This window comes from Carcharodon carcharias, chromosome 5 (assembly GCF_017639515.1).
Source record: "Carcharodon carcharias isolate sCarCar2 chromosome 5, sCarCar2.pri, whole genome shotgun sequence".
NCBI lineage: Eukaryota > Metazoa > Chordata > Chondrichthyes > Lamniformes > Lamnidae > Carcharodon > Carcharodon carcharias.
The window spans coordinates 127030056-127051334 of NC_054471.1; the positions used below are offsets into that span (position 1 = coordinate 127030056).

The window sequence follows — 21279 nt, forward strand, 5'->3', positions numbered from 1 at the left end:
CCAACCCTACCACTCACCCCCCCCCCTCCCCCTCCCCCCCCTCACCCCTGCCCCCCCCACCCACTAACCTGCTGCTTTGTTTCCCATTAGTCATACTTCTTGGAGTTTTACCCTTCCCTCGCAACCCCCCCCCCCACCCCCCGCCCCCCACTTTCTAGTTTAAAGTCCTGTTGACCACCCTATTTACCCTTTCCGCTGGAACATTGGTCCCAGATCGGTTCAGGTGGAGACCGTCCCAATGGTACAGATCCCTCCTGTTCCAATACTGATGCCAGTGCCCCACGAAATGGAACCCCTCTTTCCCGCACCACTCCTTTATTCACGTGTTTACTTCCCTTATTCTCGCGTCCCTATGCCAATTTGCACATGGCTCCAGTAGAAATCCGGAGATTATAACCCTTGAGGACCTGTTCTTTAATTTAGTTCCTAGCTCCTGATAATCCCCAAACAGGTAACTGTGGAACATTGCAGTTTTAGTAGAAATTCAATGACATAGAAAATATTTCCAACAATTGGCTGAAATAGCCAGCAGATAAGAATAATTTGGCTATATGGTACCTATTTCAATGGCATATCTTTTTGCAAAACCCAACCTACTTTTTTTTTCCAAATAAGGAGGTAAATGTAGTTGAGGTTTTTGAGGCCTGAAACTGCACTAAAATAGTACGTAATGCAGGTAGAAAGTTAACCTTAGGACTTGGTGGATCATATTCAAGTTAATTTTAAACAAGGTCAAATTTGCAAATATAGTTTGGCATGTTGTGTAATACTAGCTATTTAAATATAGTTGACATCATTGACGGTCATCCTGCAGTGTAAAGCCTGACGTACACAGCAGATTGTTAAATTAGGAAAATTCAGTTTACCTTTAATCAGATGTAATTCTAATTTCTATTTATTTTAACACAGGAAAATCTTGTACCAGTAAGTGGAATTTATAATTCAATATGTATTCTTTGTTTTTAAAACAATTATCTTCCTTCTGATTTTAGACTTCAGCACACTGTTAATAAAATGTGACTCCTTCGCTGCTATTTAACAGCAACTATTTAGGATACATGTATTTTTGAATGACATGGCCTCTGCTCTAAAAAGGGTATGCGGGGGAGATTCTTTACAAAACAAAAATAATTCCCCCACTCCAGAAAAGACCCACTTCGGATTTCAATTCTGTGCTGATTTTATTAGATACATTTGAAAAAGAATACTTCTAGTAGTGTTATCAGAGAAAAAAAATCATTCCTTCATCATATTACAATCCAGGGTAGCTGAGGTCAAATTCAGGATTGTAAAACTCTTCTTATAGGAAATAGGGTTGGTCCTTATGGCCGATGTAAGCGATCGAGTTGGCAACTGTAAGGCTTTTCTGATTAACATTATGCAGTTCTGCACTTCAATTCATTTGCCAGTAAATGATTTCTGAGCTTTTTTAATGTAAGTGGGTTGAGTTGGAAGCTAGTGGTATAATTAAAACAGCAACAATTTATACAGCTATCCAACAATGCTGCTTTAAAGGGCATGTTTGCTAATTATATGACTGGCTTTAATAGATTTCACTTAATAGGAATTTGAGAGAAGTTATTATACTCATTGACATTTTTCTATTTACATCTTAGCTGGGTCATCAATTTAGTTATAAAACAATGAGCTTAATTTCATAACTTAATATGCTTAAGTGAGTTTTGAAGACATTGTAAATAACTAATAGCTAACTAGGTCACACTTGGGTGATCTTAACTGCTTCTGTGAAGCACTGTGCAAGACTGAAAATAAGAATGGCTAACTCCAAAATTTTCCCCTACTAATCCGCCTTCCACCTGCCCGGGCTCATTTCCAAATATTAGATCCAGAACTGCCCCCTCCCTTGTTGGATTTTTTAATGTACTTTCTAAAAATTCTCCTGGATGCAACTTAAGAATTTTGCTCCCTCCCTACCTTGCACACTAAAACTATCCCAGTTAATATTTGGGTAGTTAAATTCCCCTACTATTACTGCCTTATTATTCTTACACTTCTCTGAAATTTGATTATATATTTGATCCTCTATCTCTCCCTAACTGTTTGGGGGCCTATAGTACACGCCCAACAGCATGTTTGCCCCTTTTGAGTTTTTTGCTTCTACCCACATAGCTTAATTTGATGATCCTTCCAAGATATCATCCCTCCTCATATTAATATCTAAGAAAATTTGTTTTTGTATCTGTAACAAATTGTGGTTTTACAACCATCACATTTCATGATAGCAAATACATTGCTATTTCACTTCTCCAGTGATATGAAATATCAGAGTGCATTTGTCAAGACTAGCCATGGCTATTCACATTGTTTTTATATTGCAATGTAAGTTCTCTGATATTTTACATCAGATAAAAGAGAAGGATGGGGGTGGGGGTGGGGGGTTACAATATTGATCAAGGAATCAATTATAGCAGTGAGGAGGGATGATATCTTGGAAGGATCATCAAATTAAGCCATATGGGCAGAAGCAAAAAAACAAAAAAGGAGCAAACATCTTGTTGGGTGTGTATTATAGGCCCCCAAACATTCAGGGAGAGAAAGGATCAAATATGTAATCAAATTTCAGAGAAGTGTAAGAATACTAGGGCAGTAATAGCGGGGAATTTTAACTACCCAAAGGAGTTTCAATGAGGGTAATGCATTTGATGTGGTCTACGTGGGCTTTAGCAAGGCTTTTGATAAGGTCCCTCATGACAGACTGGTAAAGAAAGTAAGAGCCCATGGGATCCAAGGTGAAGTGGCACATTGGATCCAAACTTGGCTGAGAGGCAGGGAGCAGAGGGTGATGGCAGAGGGATGTTTCTGTGACTGTAAGTTTGTTTCCAGTGGGGTTCCGCAGGGTTTGGTGCTGGGGCTCTTGCTGTTTGTGATGTACATAAATGATTTGGACTTAAATATAGGGGGTATGATCAAGAAGTTCGTGGATGACAAAAAAATTGGTAGGGTGGTAAATAGTGAGGAGGATAGCCATAAACTGCAGAAGGATATCAATGGACTGGTCAGGTGGGCAGAGCAGCGGCAAATGGAATTCAACACGGAAAAGTGTGAGGTAATGCACTTGGGGAGGGCTAACAAGACAAGGGATTACACTATGAATGGCAGGACCCTGGAAAATACTGAAGATCAGAGGGACCTTGGTGTGCATATCCATAGATCCCTGAAGGTAGTAGGGCTGGTAAATAAGGTGGTTAAGAAGGCATATGGGATACTTGCCTTTATTAGCCGAGGCATAGAATACAAGAGCAGGGAGGTTATGCTGGAACTGTATAAAATGCTGGTTAGGCCACAATTGGAGTACTGCGTGTAGTTCTGGTCCCCACATTATAGGAAGGATGTGATTGGACTGGAGAGAGTGCAGAGGAGATTCATCAGGATGCTGCCTGGGCTGGAAGGTCTGAGCTATGAGGAAAGATTGGATAGGTTGGGGTTGTTTTCCTTGGAGCAACGAAGGTTGAGAGGGGTCCTGATAGAGGTGTATAAAATTATGAGGGGCATAGATAGGGTGGATAGGAAGGCACTTTTTCCATTAGTAGGTGAGGGGGGGGGGGGTCAATAACCAGGGGGCATAGATTTAAGGTAAGAGCTAGAAGGCTAAGAGGGGAGTTGAGGAGAATTTTTTTCACCCAGAGGGTGGCAGGAGTTTGGAACTCACTGTCTGAAAAGGTGGTTGACTGAGAAACTCTTGTAACATTTAAGAAGCATTTAGATATTCACTTGCATTGCCATAGCCTCCAGGGCTATGGACCAAGTGCTGGAAAATGGGATTTGTGTAGTCGGATCTTTGTTGACCAGAGCGGACATGATGGGCTGAATGGCCTCCTTCTGTGCTGTGAATGTCTATGAGTTGCATTTGGAACTATGCAGTAGAAAAACAATGGGAATAAGCAGGACTGAAAATGTTTGCTTGTCACAATTAAACAGCTTCTTTTGCTCGGATTATCAGTGTGGTTCATGTTTGTTCATTGAAAATCCAATCATCTGAAGTGAAGCAGTTATGCAATCCTGAGTTTGACCTCATCTGAAGTGACGAGATGTTATTGGGTGACACCAGCATCATCAACTTTTAGGAAATATTAGAGCTTCATGTTTGTTGTACAAATCTTCACAATGTGGCAGGGTTTTAGACCTTTCCTTGATTCAAAAGCAAATGAGGGATAGTAACCACAGCTATAAGTTTGAATTCAGTGGTATCTTTCATGACTTGAGTCATGTAATTGAACAGGGGATTGGGATATTTTCCCTTCCAACACAGGCTTTAGATAGAGGACTGAATACTGCATTGATGTATTCATGAATTAGTATGATTGCTCTCCCACTTGATAATGTGCTGGTTGTTAGCAACATAGCCTATTAAAAAAATGACTTTATTCCAAGAACAATATTAAACCTATGTGGCTTCCAAAAGCAAATTATTTACTTAATTATATTTCCTAATTTACAATTTTGCCGCAAAGTCTCCACATATATGTGTCTCGGTTACCATGATATAGAATTCACTTTTCAAGCACATCTGAGTGAATTTTTCCAGTCAAACTATAAAATGATGAGAATTCAGGAACCGAGACCTTTTACATGTTGTATACATCTCTGCGTTTGTTAACTTATCGTTATCAATATGATATGCACATCTTTGCCTCTTCCGGCAAAATCTTGCATTGACATCTGCTACCAGTTTAAAAGTCAGAAAGATATGTTAGGAACAGGGGAAGAGTTATGCTTATGACAGAAGTGTGGATACCCGCTTTGCTGCTACTTACACATCAGACACAAAAGTAACAGAAGTGCAAAGAAAAGGCGTCTGTTTTTTAGATGAAGCCAGAGAGGTAATTTTCTGGTTGCATATTCCTAATATCAAAAGCCAATATTGCAAATTCCAGCCATATAATTTTCCGATTTGCGCATTTAGTAGCCGAGTCTCCACTTCGGGAATGTGAAGTCGCAACGTTATCAACTTTTGCATATTTCGAGGCAACCTACTCAAAATTTTGATTGGCTTGTTCCAAACAGGACAAATGACAACCTTACTCCATGATGTAACTTAACGTACAAATGAACTCTGTATACAATTTCATTTTTCAAAACAAAATAAATTGAGGATGTTATGAAACTATTACTACACATGTTAGTGTTTATAAAGATTGTAAATTAAGCTTCCTCTAATTGGTCATAACCTGCAATCTGTTCCAGTCCCAAACGCTTTGCAATGTAGTTATTTCCTAATGTGTCTTGTCACCTTTATTGAAATGATGAACTTTGTTTTTCTCGGAATTCCAACAATGGTGAGTCATTCCTGGGTCCTCATTATTTTTAATGCTTTTTCCTCCCTTCTCAATCGATCATGCCACACTTCATCTCGTCGTCCTGGTTTCTAAAGCTGACATTGACCCCGCCTATTCTCTGTACTGTGATGAACCCTGTTTGCCACCTGGTAAAGACATATTGCACGCAGCGGTGGTTTTGAAACTGCTTTGATTGCTTTAATGTCTGGAATGTTTGAAAATACATCTAGGTCAAAGTATAATTTAGTAAATTGACCCTAATCCAACATTGCTGGTTTGTCCGAAAATAATCAAACCGATCTTCCTCTCCGCTTATGGAAATGATCTATAAATAATTAACTTGTTGTCTACTAACAACATACTGAATGATTTTCAATATGTTTCCAGAATGCTTATAGTCAGATGGTTAATGCATATGACTTGACAAAGCCATATCATGCTTCTTATTTTTTAGAAAATGAGAGCATATATTCAATAAATGCCTTTAGACAATGGTTGTAATTTCTGAAACTTTTAAGTTTAAGGAAAACCACGGAATGAATTATGTTTTTTTTTATAGATTAAAATAAACTTTATTTATTTTGTTTATTTTATTGAGAGAAGCAAGAGAAAAGTTCAAAATATAATCAAATCTTTATTTCAGTTGTGTCACCCTCAGCTATCACCTGGGATGTTAGATATGATTGCACAAATTGGATTCTGGAGTTAAAAAAGATATTGCTGAAGGCAGTTTTCAAGATTTAACGTTGATCTCTTTCTTGTATGTTTTTAAGAATACAGTAGAGCAGATGATGCTAATACCTGAACTATTTAAGTAAAACCTAATAACAGAATAAATGACCATGTCTATTAAATATCAAGTTGTCAATGTGATGATGAGAAAGACAGATCTTATATTATTTATGTGTAAAAGTGAATGTAATAAATTTTAAAACACTACCAGCCACTAAGATTTTATCTGTGGAGATAAATAAATAAAAATCTGAATGCTGAATATAGGTTTCATATCAATGGCATTTCCATACTTTGTAGAACATTTCAAATATGAGCTAAGTAAGGTGCCTTTCAAATTACCGTTGCTACATTTTCAAGCATTTCAGGCTATGCATGTATTGATGAACATTTATTTTTGGCTGGTGTTGCTGTGTGCAAAGTCAAAGGTAAAGTGAAAAAGTGAAAAAAAACATTGGCAAGTGAAAGGCTGATGAAATTTTGAGTTATTAACTGACTATAGTATTTCTATAATTGCAAAGAAAACAATATACCTAGGTTAAAAAACGTTTTGACAGTATTATTTTTTATGTTAAGCAGAGGAACATAGGAGCAGGAATAGGCCATTTAGCCCCTTGAGTCCGTTCCACCATTCAGTGAAACCATAGCTGATCTACAGCATAACTCCATATACCCGCCTTTGGTCCAGATCGCTTAATACCTTTGGTAAACAGAAATCTATCAATCTCAGATTTTAAATTAACAACAAACTTTGTATCAGTTGCCACTTATGGAAGAGAATTCAAATTTCTACTGCCTTTTGCCTGGAGAAGGTGTTCAGGTGCTGTAGATATAAAGGGCAGCATTCCATTCATCTTTTAAAATTTTTTTCATATCTGTCCATGAGAAGCGTAAAATTCTGCCCCGCGTTTGACAAATCTATCAGGGTTTTTTGAACATGCAACTAACAGGGTAGTTAAGGGGGGATGACTGGATGCAGTATATTTGCATTTTCAGAAGGCATTTGATAAGGGGCTACATGAAAGGTTCTTACACAAAATTAGTGCTCATGGAATTGGAAGGGGATTGGTTAAAGAAGAGGAAAAGATAGGGAGAATAAACTGGTCAATTTAGGGGTGGCAGGGTGTAACTGGTGGAGTCCTGTAAGGATCAGTGTTTGGGCCCAACTATTTACAATCTCTATCAATGATTTAGATGGGGAAACTATTGTAATGTATCCGAGTTTTCTGACAATAGAAAGTTAGGTGGGAAAGTAAGCTTTGAGGAGAAAGCAAAAAGGCTGCAAAGCGATGTAGACCTGTTAAATAATTGGGCAAGATGGAGCATCATGTAGGGAAGTGTGGAACTAACTACTTCAGTAGTAAGAATGGAAAAGCAGAATATTTTTTAAAAGATGAAAGATTAGTAAATGGTGGTATTCAGAAGGATCCAAGGGCCTTGTACGTGAACCATATAAAATTAACATACACGTACAAAAAGCAATTAGGAAGACAATTGGTATGTTAGCCTTTAGTACGGAAGGATTAGAGTATATGAACAAAGACGTCTCACTGGAATTGTATATGGCCTTGTTGAGGCGACACCCGGAGGACTATGTATAGTTTTGTTCTACTTACCTAAGGAAGGATATACTTGCCTTAGTGGGGGTACAATGAAGATTCTTGGTATGAGAGAGCTGTCCAATAAGGAAAGATTGAGTAGAATAAAATTATACTCTCTGGAATTTAGAAGGATGAAAGCTGATCTCATTGAAACATAAAGGATCCTTAGAGGGTGTGACAGGATAGATGCTGAGAAAATATTGCTGCTGGCTGGACAGTCTAGAGCTAGGGATCATCATCTCAGGATAAGTGGTCAGCTATTTTGGACTGAGAAGAGGAGAAATTTCTTCAATTAGAGGGCTATGAGCCTTTGAAATTCTTTACCCTAGAGGGCTGTGGATGCTCAATCAATGAGTATATTCGAATGTCATGTTCCATTTAGTTCAATCTGTCTACAAAGAACTGTTCTGATATGTTCAAGACCTGTAGATGTTTCTTCAGCTTGTTCATTTAAATTCTGCAACACCTTGTCGGTAGACAAGATACTAAAGTTTGATATTCTGTATTATTCAAAACCAGTTTTTAGTTCAGTGAGGGACCAGATGATCTACTCCTGCTTTTATTTCTTAAGTTCTTATTTGGCTGCAATTTTGTGCACAGCAAAGTCAACTGAAGTTAATACTTCCCATATTTATGAAAAAATTGTTCAATTTAAACAGACAGGGAGTAAGTGAAAGGAATTCTAAGTTGTAAGATAACATGCCTTGTGAAATCATAATTCCAGTTATGTAAGTAAGGACAAGGCTGTGCCATGACACATTCAACTGAAATCTGCTACCTATTTTTCCCTGAAATATATGTCAACATATTAAAGTATGTGAAATGCACAATACAGAAAATAAATAAATAAACATCCTCTCAGTTTCTCCTTGAAATACAAAACACGAGTTGAGCCACTTGAATTGATTCAAACTGGTACTTACCTTTGACTTTTAAACTGATATTTCCTGTCAGTGTTGTGCATCTTGTTACTGTCACTATCCCCTCAAATACTGATGTGCTTTTACTACTGGTGTTGCCAGACATTGAGCTCAGTGAACTGATTACAAGAAAATGAAAGATTAACAGATATGCCAAGGTTTATAATGTTGCCAGCACTAGTGATGTAAGGTTTGTGCATGAATTACAATATTTTTATTTCAGTTTCTTACATCAGCTACAGTTATTCAACAAATAGTTTGGATAGCTGTTAGAAAAGCGATAATTAAATTATTCATGGTTTTACACTGTAAGTTAGTATTATCACATCAAATGACAAATGCTTTTGTTGGCAATGAATTAAGTCCTTTCCGCGGATAGAATTTTCCCCCTGTCTGGGGTGTTGTGTGGGAATGGGCACGGACCCAATCGGCATCCCCGATCGGCGCCCCCGATTGGGTCTGTGCCGCCATTTTACGTGGGCAGGCCAGTTAAAGCCTGCCCAGTGTGACGTGCACCCGGAAACGCTGTGCGTTCCCTGTGCGGGCGAGGGGGGAGTGGCACGGGGGGCTGTTCCCTGAGTGAAAGAGCTTAAAATAAGCTTAAGATTTAAAAGTTTGAATAAAGAAAAAAAATTAAGACATGTCCCCTCATGTGACAGTGTCACATGAGCTAGAACATGTCAATTAACTTTAATGAAAAAATGTATTTAATTTATAAACCCTTCATGAAACCTCATCCTGCCCGTGGATGAGGTTCCATGAAAAATGCAAAGGCCGCCTGGGCTTTTAGCCTATCCACCAACCTGAAGGTTGGACGGGCAGCTTTCTCAATAGGCTTAATTAGTTAATTAATGGCCTTAACAGGCCTTTGACAGTTTGGTGTGTGCGCACCGACTTGGCTGCGCGCCCACTGAATGGAAAATCTAAATAATGCGCGGTGAAGCCGGGGCACACGCCAGGCATCACCTCGCCTCATTTTACGCCTCGGTGAGCGGGTCCCACCCCCGCTTGCCGAGCCGAAGATTCAGCCCCGTGTGATCAATATAACAGCATAAGTTCTATAAAGAGGAAGAAGTTTTCAACTTGTGCTGTTCTTTCAGTGAAGGATCTGGTATTGTGATATGCAGTTTGGATACCATTATGTTTTCATTAGATCATATTAGTCAATAGCTATGCCAAGCATAACAAAATGGGGTGAATTTTACAGGGCAAGCGTGCATTGTCCGCCCCCTCCCTGTTAGAAAAGTTGATCATGAACTGATGTCAAAGGTTGCCTTGCAGCAATAATACACTGCAGACAGCTGTAACATACTTTGGGTGGAATCGTCCTAAATTTGCGCTAGGTGCGGTAGTGGGCGGGAAAAACAATACTTTACCCATTGGCCGCAATGGTGGCTTCTCACGCTGTATTGTCCCAAACCTGCCACCTTAATTATGCATTCTTGGGAAACACGCCATTTCCATACCGGGCAGGCTCTCAATCGCCCACCACACCATCATCTTGCTGCTTCATCATGCCAGGCACCATATTTAAAGTGCAGTCAAGCGCACACCTCTCAGTGCTCCAAGCCCAGGACTGCTGTACAGAAAGCAGGGTGGCCCCAAAAGGCAAAATGACTGCAGCGCCCAGGTTTAGTGAGGTGTCCCTCGAGCACCTTTTAGATGCCATGGAGGTCCACCATGATGTCCTCTACCCCCGCTTTGGCCGCAGGAGGGGCAGCCACATTACCACTCTGGCTTGGTAGGTGATGGCAGTGGTGATCAGTGCCAATGCTGCACAGAAAAGTTTGGTCATCCAATGCAGATGGAGGATGAATGATCTCATCCACGCCCCCCGGGTAAGGCAACCATCTCATCACTCTAAACTCACACACACTGAAGCCCATCACACATTCACTGGTATCTCACTCACTGCCAGCTCAAGGGACATCACCATTCATTCTCTCACACAAACTCATCTGATCTGGACACTGTCTCCTCAGCCCTCATCATCTTCAGGTCCCTTACGCAGATCAACTTGTGCCCCAACAAAAACCCTGGGATACCCACTTTCCCCAGTACAGCCCTCGCCCAACAGCCTCTTCCCTTGCCTGAGGCCACTTTTCCCCCTTCCTCAAGAAAGCCCTAGCCCTGCAGCCGTTGAAAGCCATGCCTGCCTTATGGCTGGTCTAGTTAGTAGAAACCTGCTCGTGAGCCACCCTAAAAGTGATGTGGTGCTGCCAGCGAAGCCTGGCGCTGATGACTGAGTGCTGCCTGAAGCAAGGTAGGTCAACAAAATTTGAAGCCCCAAGTGAAATGCAGCTTGTCAGGTGCATGTCGTTTATGTGCTATTGTGAAACATGTCAGCATGATATCATGCCGAAATGGGCAGGTGATCCAGCGTGGAAGATGAGTCCAGCGGGATAGCCTTATAATGATATTCAGATGTATTACGATGAGGTTCCCGACCTACGATGGCGGGGGACATGACCCGCCACCGACAAGCTGAGTGGACGATCGCAAACTGGTTTCACGATGTCGTGAAACCGATTTTTGGTCTTTTCGCCATATTGGTCGCTCAAGCCACTGAACACACCCAACGCCAGCAGGCATGGAAAATTCCGCCCTTCATGTGGGACTTCTGTCCCTCAATGGAAGGTAGTCTTGCCTTCGCGAGCTGCCAATCAATCTGATTGGTTGGCAGGTCTTGCAGTCCCAGCAGCGCCAGAACTCAGTAGTGGGCGTTGTTGGGACTGTAAGCAGGCCCTCAAAGAAGACAGCATGAATTATGGACTCAGGTAAGTCTGGGATTTTTGGGCAGGGAGGTATCGGGCACCCATGGAAGGGGTGGGATGGGGTTGGGGATCATACTTTGGAGGCCAGGAGAGAAAGCATAAAGGGTGCTTGCAGGGTGCCCCCAATGCAGGGAAATCCCCCAAAAGATGTGCCCCCTTCCTTCCCATCTTCTTCAGTAGAATTGGTGAAAAAACAGCCTGCTCACTCTCATCTGCCTTCCACTACCAACCTTATGATAGTGGCAGAGGTAGAGTTAAGCCTTTAACTGCCTCTTAAGTGGGCAGGCGAGTGGGTGCCTTGCCTGCCCACTAAACTACGGGGAGCAGTTTGAGGGTGGGGGGGGAAAACAATGGGCTTACATGCTACCCCGCCAAGAAGTCGCTCAGCAGGAGTGGAACATAATGTTCACCCCAATGTTTCTGTCAACATTGGAAAATCAAATGTGATTGTTGCACTTCTGATTTTGCTTCGGGACACAAACTATTCTCTATTCACATAAAAACACCCACTTATCGCTGTTATTTTTGATTTCCTAATAAAGGTATGGGAGTGTGTGTTGCATCATATATTATGCAATTTAACTTGTAAGGACAAAAAACATATTAGCCAATCAATGTACACTTGTACTTCTTGAGCAGCTAATGAGTCACTCACTAATACAAAACCTGGACAGTAAATTATGTCAAATGTGGAGTTGGCAATTTTTGTATGAAATGCTTCAACAAAAATTGGCAATTCCAAAATTTATCCAGGAGGCAGTTCATTTCCAAACACTCGCCAAAAGATGCAGATGTGAATGCTCACAGTTCCCTCTAGATGAATACTGCACTCATCTTAACCTTCAAATGCACTCAATACATAAAATATTTGTTAGTTTTAACATCAAAATGTAGAATGTATAGGCATACCTTTATAGAAAAGCTGCATAATATTTGCATTTACCAATTCATGCTTGCACTTTCGACAGTGATATATGAAGTTTTTCACTTATTTTAAATTTTAGTCTGGCTGGCTGGGTTTCCCACGCCTCATGATAGCAGCCGGTAAAAGGGAGACATGGGCTGCTGAATCCAGGGGGTAAGTGCCTTTCCAATTACCAGCTAGATCAAGTTCACCTACTTTACCAACCTCTCCTTGATCGGAAACCGCACCCCCACAATCTTTCTCATCTGCCCCTGACCCTTGAGATCTCCCCTCACCAACCCTCTGATCTCCTCTCTGACTTCCAGTTATGGTATGGACCCCATTCTTCCCCTGACCCAGGCCCGCAATCTCTCCCCTGGCTTCCAATCTTGCCCCCTCTCTCTGCTCACCAGCTGTAGTCTCTTGCCAAAGAAGCCAGGCTATCAATCTGACTGACTGCAGCCAGGAAATGGTAATCAGGTCCTGCCAATATATTCAGGAGTAACTGAACCCAACTACAATATTGCACCCCTCCCTACACCAACCTGACTCCTTTCCCTTCCCAGCACCAAGATAAGGCTGACGCATGGTCTCAAATATTGTTCAGTTCATTAACTTATGTAGGCGTAGGAAGCTGCCTGTGAAGGCCAAGTTAACAGCCTACTATTTAAACTTTGCTTCCACTGTTTAGAGATTCATTTTACATGTTAATAGTACTTTTCAGAAACACCAAAGCAATATATTGGGACTCTAACTGCTTTCCAATCTTTGGATGGGTAGATTCCTTTTTTAAAATGCTATAAATCAGGCGTGGAGAACCTACAGCCTATGGGCCCGATTTACCCCATTGCTCATCTGGCCTGCAGCAAGATTTCTAAAAATATAGACCTATGACAGTAGCACCTTCAAAATATCATTTATCATCATTGTTACAAATTTATTTTGGATAAAAGTGTCAGCTAAATTACTATAATAATATTTAACAATATAATATTCAAATTCAGACATCACATTAAAATGGTGGAGTTGAAAGTTTCTTAGCAGAATGATCCCAGATTTGCACTAAGTGCAATAGCAGGCGGGAAAAGGACATTTTACCTGTCGGCTGCAAAGGCAGCCTCTCACACTGCATCATCCCAAACCCACTGCGTTAATTATGCATTCCCAGGAAACACGCTGTTTCCATGGCGGGCAGGCTCTAATTTTCCCGCCACCTCACCGCTTCATCATGCCGGGTACCGTATTTAAAGTGCAGCCGCGTGCACACCTCTCAGTGCTTCCAGCCCTCGACTACTGCAGGGAAGATGACCATGAAAGGCAAAAGAGGCTGCAGCCCCCAGGTTTAGCGACTTGTCACTGGAACACCTTTTGGTTGCCTTAGAGGCCCGCTGTAACGTCCTCTGCCCCTGCTCTGACCGCAGGATGGGCAGCGGCATGACCAACTAGGCTTGGGAGGCGGTAACAGCTACGGTTAGCACCAATGCCCTTCAATAAAGGAAACCACCCAGTACCACAAGGGGATGAATGATCTCCTTCATTCTGCCAGGGTAACACACTCTTCTCATCACTCTCAACTCATACACTCACAAATGCATCACACATCCACAGGGATCTCATTCACTGCCAGTTCAAGAGACATCACCACTCACTCTCTCGTACACACCTTCATTGTCCTCATGCCAAACATGGGGTTAATCACCACCCACACAGGCCAAGCATACTTATCATTTGGCCTGGCAGGCATGTTGCTTAAACTTTCTCCATCTCTATTGATGCAGGACAAGCTGGCACACAACAGCAGGGAGATGTCACAGACCCGGTAAAGGAATGCCTGAAACCAAGGTCCCCACGGACTTTGAAAGCAGAGCCATCTAGCTGGCCAGCGAGGATCTGGACCAGTCCTGTGCTGACAGTGAGGTCAGTGGTGCTCTACCAAGTGAGGGTCCAGCAGTGCAGCATCCATCAGACAACCATTCTGTGAGAGATGTGCCCTGTTTCACAGGCCACTGCCATGCACTAATTATCTCCCCTTACTTCCGCAGATGCACCTGGGAAACAGTTGATGGAGTCTACAACCCAGGGCCTCCAATCAAGCTCCAAAAAACCTCTGAAGAGGAACCTGAAGGCTCCCTCCCTGAAGTGCAGTTACAGCGCTCACCCACACCCTCCACCTGTGCAGAGAGACACACCTCCGTGGGACCTAGCTTTAGAATAGCCTTGGGAACACAATCTGCTGAGCACATCACACTGTCTGATCCACAGCAGGCAGCGACAGGGACCTCCCAGGTGCCCAACACTCAGAGGACTGCTGGGCTGGAGGGCAGAAATTTGCTGAGCCCGAGTCAGATGACAAGATTCTGGACTTGGTCATGTCACAGTTGCTGGAACTGCAAAGGCAAGCTTGGGAACATCAGGAAGGGATGTCCGCTGCACTCCCCAGATTGCAAAGCATGATGGAGGAGTCTGCCCGCCTTCAGGCTGAGGTGATAGCGCTGGCATGCCAATGCACTGAGGTCAACACTTGCAGGATGGCAGCCACCATGTAGACCTTGGTCCAGGATATCTCTCTTGCACTGCTGCGAGGGCGCAACTGCATTGCTGATGACATATTTGGCCTCCAACAATGTGTACGCAAGAGGGCTGTGGAGCAGCTTGACCTCACTCCAGCTACACCTTCTCCTCAAGGAGTCAGCCTGAGGCCCTTGCGCACCCATAGGAAGGAGGATCAGGAGGTGTCTCCCCGCACCCCCCCCCCCCCCCCCCCCCCGCCACCCCCCACCCCACCCCCCACCATGGGGCTATCCATCCTGGTAACTCTGGGAGTGTCCAGACCATCTGAATCCCCTTTTCCTGTGACCTCAGCAGCTTCAGCTCCACAGGCCGAGGAGAGTGCCACTGCCACAAAGCAGGACTCTGAAAGCAGGATGGAGCCCTCCAGGTCTCGGTCCTCCAGAGGACGCCCACCAAGATCATCACGGACAAGGCATAGCAGTCAGCAGGATGCCTTCACTTGTGGCTAATATAGTTACTGCATGTTGTGACGGAGATCTGAGTGTCATGTGAGTGCAGTCAATGGCACCCTGCACCGTGGGAAATCCGAGATCTGGGTAAATCCAATCGCTCTTGCATCCTGGCTGTCCTGGTCATTGGCAAAACGCACAAAGTAGTGGTGTTTTTATTCATTCATGGAATGTGGGCATCGCTGGCTAGGCCAGCATTTATTGCCCATCCCTAATTGCCCTTGTTCAGTGGGCATTTAAGAGTTAATCACATTGCTGTGGGTCTGGAGTCACATATAGGCCAGACCAGGTAAGGATGGCAGATTTCCTTCCCTAAAGGACATTTTGAACCAGATGGGTTTTTACGACAATGGTTTCATGGTCATCATTAGACTTTTAATTCCAGATTTTAATTGAATTCAAATTCCACCATCTGAATCGAACCCGGGTCCCCAGAGCATTACCCTGGGTCTCTGGATTGTCCAGCAACAATACCACCACCAGGCATTCTCCTAACCTGTGTTGCAAGGGAGCACTGTTACCTTGAACCATGGGAGAGACTGGTCCAAACTGGGATGACATTGCAAGGGGTTGTGAGTGCCTCCACCACTAACTGCTCCATGGCCAGCTTTAGCGAGGAGATTGTACAATGTGCACAGTCGTCCAACTGTTCTGCAGTCCACTAAAATGCTCATTACTTTGCAGTCGGTGTTCGAGCAGTGAAAAGCTCTGGAGCAGCTGGTGGCACTGTGATGCCTCTGTGTTGCTTAAGTAGGCAGATAAGCTAGAATCATATCAAGGGCTGCATCTGAGCTGCCTTAGTTGAACATGAATGACCACTTTATATAAGGTGTCCCTAATGTGTGGCCGCTTTCCTTGCCCATCCTATGTTCCACCCCAAATTGCTGTGTGCTACATTCAACCGCAGGGCAGCCCTAGCAACCTCACCACCCACCCCCCCCACACCCCTGCACCTGAAGTCACTTCAACCACCGAGCTGCGCTTGCACATCCCCCAACGCGCTTCAAACTTGAAGTCCAACAGGCGACCCTGGTGAGCGCTGCACAACATTACTGTGTACTCACCTCCGAGTTCCCCTCTAAGTGGAACCCTCCAAATGCACGCCTTTTATATGCTGTTGTGAAAGGACAATCTAGCGTTGGGGGGGGGGGGGGGGGGGGGGGCGGTGTCGGGGGGGGTGGGGAGGGGGGGTGGGGGATGTGGGGGGGCGGAGGGGTGCGCACGAGGGGGATAATTCCGGTGGGCAGGCCTAATACTGACATTACATTGAGGTTCTTCATGTCTGATGGTGGGAAACGCAGCCTGCCATTGGCAGGCTGAGCGGATGAACACAAACTGGTATCACGCCATTGTGAAACCGATCGTGCCATATTGTCTGCTCATGCCACCAAACATGCCGAACGCCGGAAGGCACATAAAATCCCAGCCTCTGTATTCTCTTTAAAAACACTAAATTGAGTTGATTTTTACCTGTATGTGGCCCGTGACTGATATTGTCTGTGTGAATAGCCCATGATAAGAAAAAGTTCTCACCCTGCTATGGATCATTGTCTGCAACATCATAGAACAAATGAACACATAATTCTGAATATTTTTATAATTTTTCTCTGTTTAATGTATATAGTATGAACAATGTATATTTACATGATATTTTATTTGTTTTATAAAGAAATATACAATCAACAAAATGTATGCCAAAATTCAACATTAAATATTTTTATTTGTTTCAGTAGGTAGAATTTCACTTGCTTTCTAAACTTCAGAACAGGAAATCTGCAGTATTAAGACATCTATTACTTTTTCAGAGCAATTGCGCCTTAGCTATTAGCATGCCCTACGATGAACTTAATGCATAATACAATGAAGCCTCCATGATTGATTAACTGAGTCAATATGAATTTTAAAAGCTCAGTGTTATCTTTCCTTTACTCAGTGTTTTGTCTGAAGTGTTTATCTGTGTGTCTATGCATTAGCTACTTTTTGCTAGCAGTCACTGATACATCAAGTGCTGCACTGAGCAGTCTAAACAACCTCTCTTGACTTTTCCTATGGTGCATGTTTATGTTAACTCTTCACTTTCCCTTTTTTAATGCATTTTGTCCTAACAGGAAAGCATCAAGCTGATGTCAGCAAAGTACCAAAGGAAGCAAAGAGCCCTAGAGGCAAGGACTCGTTTCATGTTGTTCATTAAAATCTTGGCATTGCCTTCAAGGAGCTCTTAACACTTAGACTTATGTTCCAATTCAAAGTGACAAATTGTAACACATTTACTAAGACTTGTGGCATACCATTAACCAAAAGGTGTAATCAATAAATGTTTGTATTCCTTGAAGGGAAATATATTTGCAGTGGACTGAACATGGATTATATGAATTTATACTATTCATAGTTTAACCTTGAAGGAGTAAATCCTTGTAATGACAGACTGCACATTTCCACTCACTGATCAAAGAGATATAGGATTATTTCCTTTCTTCCTAACACCCATTGATATACTTAGAAACTAAAAGCTATGTTTTTTGATTTTTTTGAATGATCGTTGCATGTTTTCCAAATGAATAGGATGCATGGATATGTTTTGCTGCTTTTTCCTTTGCAGTGCCTTTGTTTGATGGTGAAAATGTTCACAGGCTTCACACAGTATATCAAGGAAGTAGCCATTCTAAAATTGCCCTGAGGACAGTACCAACCTCAATCCTACGATAGATTCTTCTGTGCATATTCTTTGTGAACACCACAGGTTCAAAACACCTAAGGATAGATTTTCATCCTAACCACTTGGTAAAGCAAATCACCCACTGGTTAAAAAACCTGCCTGATTGCCATTCCATTGAGTTCAATGCAATTAACATGTGTACGGTTGCAAACTATGTATGTGATCCACTTCAGCAGTTAATGCCCATATGCTGAACGTGTAAATCAACTCTAGTGGCTGGATTTTCACCCTCAAAGTGGGTAGCGGGAGTGGAAAAAATTCCTCCTCGGCCTGGCTGCCTCAGGAAAAAGTGCCAGGAAAGATGGGATTTTCATTGTGGGGCGGGGGAGATGCATGGATGGGGGCTGCAGTTGGGCTAGCCAACTCAGGAAAGAGATTGGAGGCAGCCACAGGGGCTTCAAGGTGCCAAGACGGGCTGTCAAAAGGCCCACCTTGGTGCAATGGATCTTCGTTCCAGTTATAATGAAAAAGGTAAGGCCCCCTGGTACTCACCCCTCACACTGCCTCACTCCCCACATACTTCCCATGCCCCATCCATGCCAGCTCATGCCCCCATGCTAAGGTATGCCTGCCACCCACCTCCTATGGCCCCACATACCCCTATGCCAAGGTATGCCCCTCCACTCACCCCCTGTAGTCACTTATGCCCTCCGTGGCAAGCTATTCTATGCCCATTCACCCACTATACACTGTATAGAAACAATGAACCCAATAGTGACAAAAGGGAGTGTAAACAAAAGCATGAAGTAAACAAGTAATTCATTTGATAACTTTCCACTTCCTTAAAAAACCCTTTTTATAGTATGCCAATAAAAGTGTGAATCATCCAGGCCCTTTAAAGTCACAATGGCTGAAGTTGCAGACACTTGAAACCTCTTATCTGTAAGTAAACATTATATAATTGACAGAGGGGTTCAAGGAGCCAGAGCAAAGAATATTTTCCCTGGGGCTCAGGTGTTGCAGTGTGCAAATGGATTTCTGGCCTCTCAGCCAAGCCTCACTCTGTAGCCTTGGCTGAGAGCCCAGAAATCCATTAGATTACTAGACAGCTCTGGCTTTTTGATCTATGCTGTCAATCACACAAACTTCATTAATGTAAGATTAAGAGGTTTCAAGTGCTTGCAGCTCTTGATATTAATAGTTAAAGAGTCTGGATGATTGATTATTGGGTTGAAGAAAAAAGTATTTTTAAGGAAGTAGAAAGTTATCAATGAATTACTTTTTAAAAGCTTATTTTACACAGCCTATTGTCACTCCAGGGTTCACTGGTTCTATACAGTGTTTGGTGGGTGAATGGACATGAAAATGCAATAGCTTGGCATTAGGGGCATGAGGAGCCACAGCAGGTGAGTGGGGACAAACCTTGGCATGGGGGCATGAGGGGGCCATAGTGGTTGGATGAGGGGCATACCTTCGCATGGGGACATTTTGAACTTACATTTAAACAGTGCCCTCGTGCAGACCATGGTTCATGACACCGCTCTTTGAAAAGCTCACCTGACTCTAATGAAAAGTGCAAAGGACTAGGACACACCTTTCCCCGCAATGGAGCCAGCCAGTTCAGGAGTGCAGAGTGCAGGCTTGTGACCCAAATCACCCTGCACCCTTAAAAGACACTCCCAAAAATCAGAGACCCTGGGAATGCAGTTGGAAACTCTGGAATTGGGTCCCAGCTGCCATTTGCACCTCTCCACACAGTCTCCTTGATTCCATGAAAATCGAGCCCTAAGTGTCTTTAATTCTTATTTTGGCTTTTTAAAAACACCATTTACAAATTGTATGGTCTCACTTGCTCTTCTAGGTTTTGTTCTTAATATTTTTTTCCATAAAGTTCTCGAGAACTTCAATTAAATCCATTCCACAAACAGCCAGTCAGACCCATGGTGGCCAAATTCTGTTAACTGTCCCAATTCAAGTGAGCTGTCATTTTTTTGTGTGTACCCATGTGTGTTCCTGAGCAAATCAATCCATTTTTAAAGGAATTAATAGATAAATACTCTACCCCATTTAATATATGACATTTTTACATCTATTTGAACAAAAGAAATAGTACAAAATACAGAAGTATTTTCAAATAGTTATTTAGTACTATAGAACTTGAGCATTGCTGAAAAAAGAGACGTGTCTAAGCTTTCTGACTTGCATTCATCAGGACACTCACAAGAATACCGATATAAGGGGGAAGACAACAATTTATATTGCATGTGAAGAGAGTGCTGATTTGTTGGCAGGCAGCATTGCCATGGAGAATGCACCACTGACGATGACTGACAGTTAACTGCCAAGCATTGGCATTTGAGTTTTGCAAGTATGGGCTGGTTGGGTACAGTCTGTACCCTGCCCATTGCGAACAATGGCAGGGACATGCTGTTTGATACGGTCCGTCAGTCTTTATGATGTATGGCCTACGTACCTAGCATCACACTGGCACTGAAATTCACATTCCACATTACTCAATTGTGTGAAAGGCAGAACGTCTTTTTGGCTTGACGGCAGCATCCTGTTAGTGACCACTTGTGTTGCTACTCATGTCACCTGTTGCTCAAAACACAGTGCCCAACATTAGATGTGATTCTACGATTGGACAACATTTGCTAAATAATCCTCAGTGTGCTTAGAATTATGCTGACAACCAATTTAAGATTGTCAGTCGGGCTTGCAATACGGTGCATTTGTGTGCATGGGAAGCTTCATATATTAATACACAGGGCCCTGTTCCTTGCAGACAGAATGTACATGTATATACACTGAGCCTGGTTCAGCTAAACAAAATAAATGACAGCCTTTTGCTAACTCATTCCTCAGGACAATGCCTTGACCAATCAGGGTCAAGCTTTAAATTTCAAACAATGCTTGGCAGTTAACTGCCAGTCACCATCAATGGTGCATTTTCCATGTCAGTATCACTTGCCAACTAATCAGCACTCTCTTCACATACAGTATAAATTATTGTTTTCCCCCTTATGATGGTAATCTTGTAAATGTCCTGATGAGTGCAAGACAAAAAGCTTAGTCATGTCTCTTTTCAGCAATACAGAAGTATTTCCATGAATGGAGCTAGATCAGTGTCAGAAAATCAAACATTCCAGGCTAAGAAATCTGTCTTCAACTATGGCTGGGACTTGTCTGTAATTTTAAAGTACTACTACCTTCCATTTCCTACTGATAATTTTTATAACATTTTAAGAAAAAAATCATTTTTTTAATCTGGTTGGAGAAATTACAGGATTTTTCAAGCAATGCAGTTTTATTTAGGAATAAATAGCTTCCTTCAAAACCTATGGCTAAGCTAATTGAAATAGTGTTCTTAGCTGT

General features: G+C 42.5%; 1 protein-coding gene across 1 annotated transcript in view; it reads left to right on the forward strand.

Annotated features, from left to right (window-relative positions):
• Positions 1 to 21279, forward strand: part of trdn (triadin) — a 389006-nt gene that overhangs the window by 79099 nt on the left and 288628 nt on the right. The window lies entirely within an intron of this gene.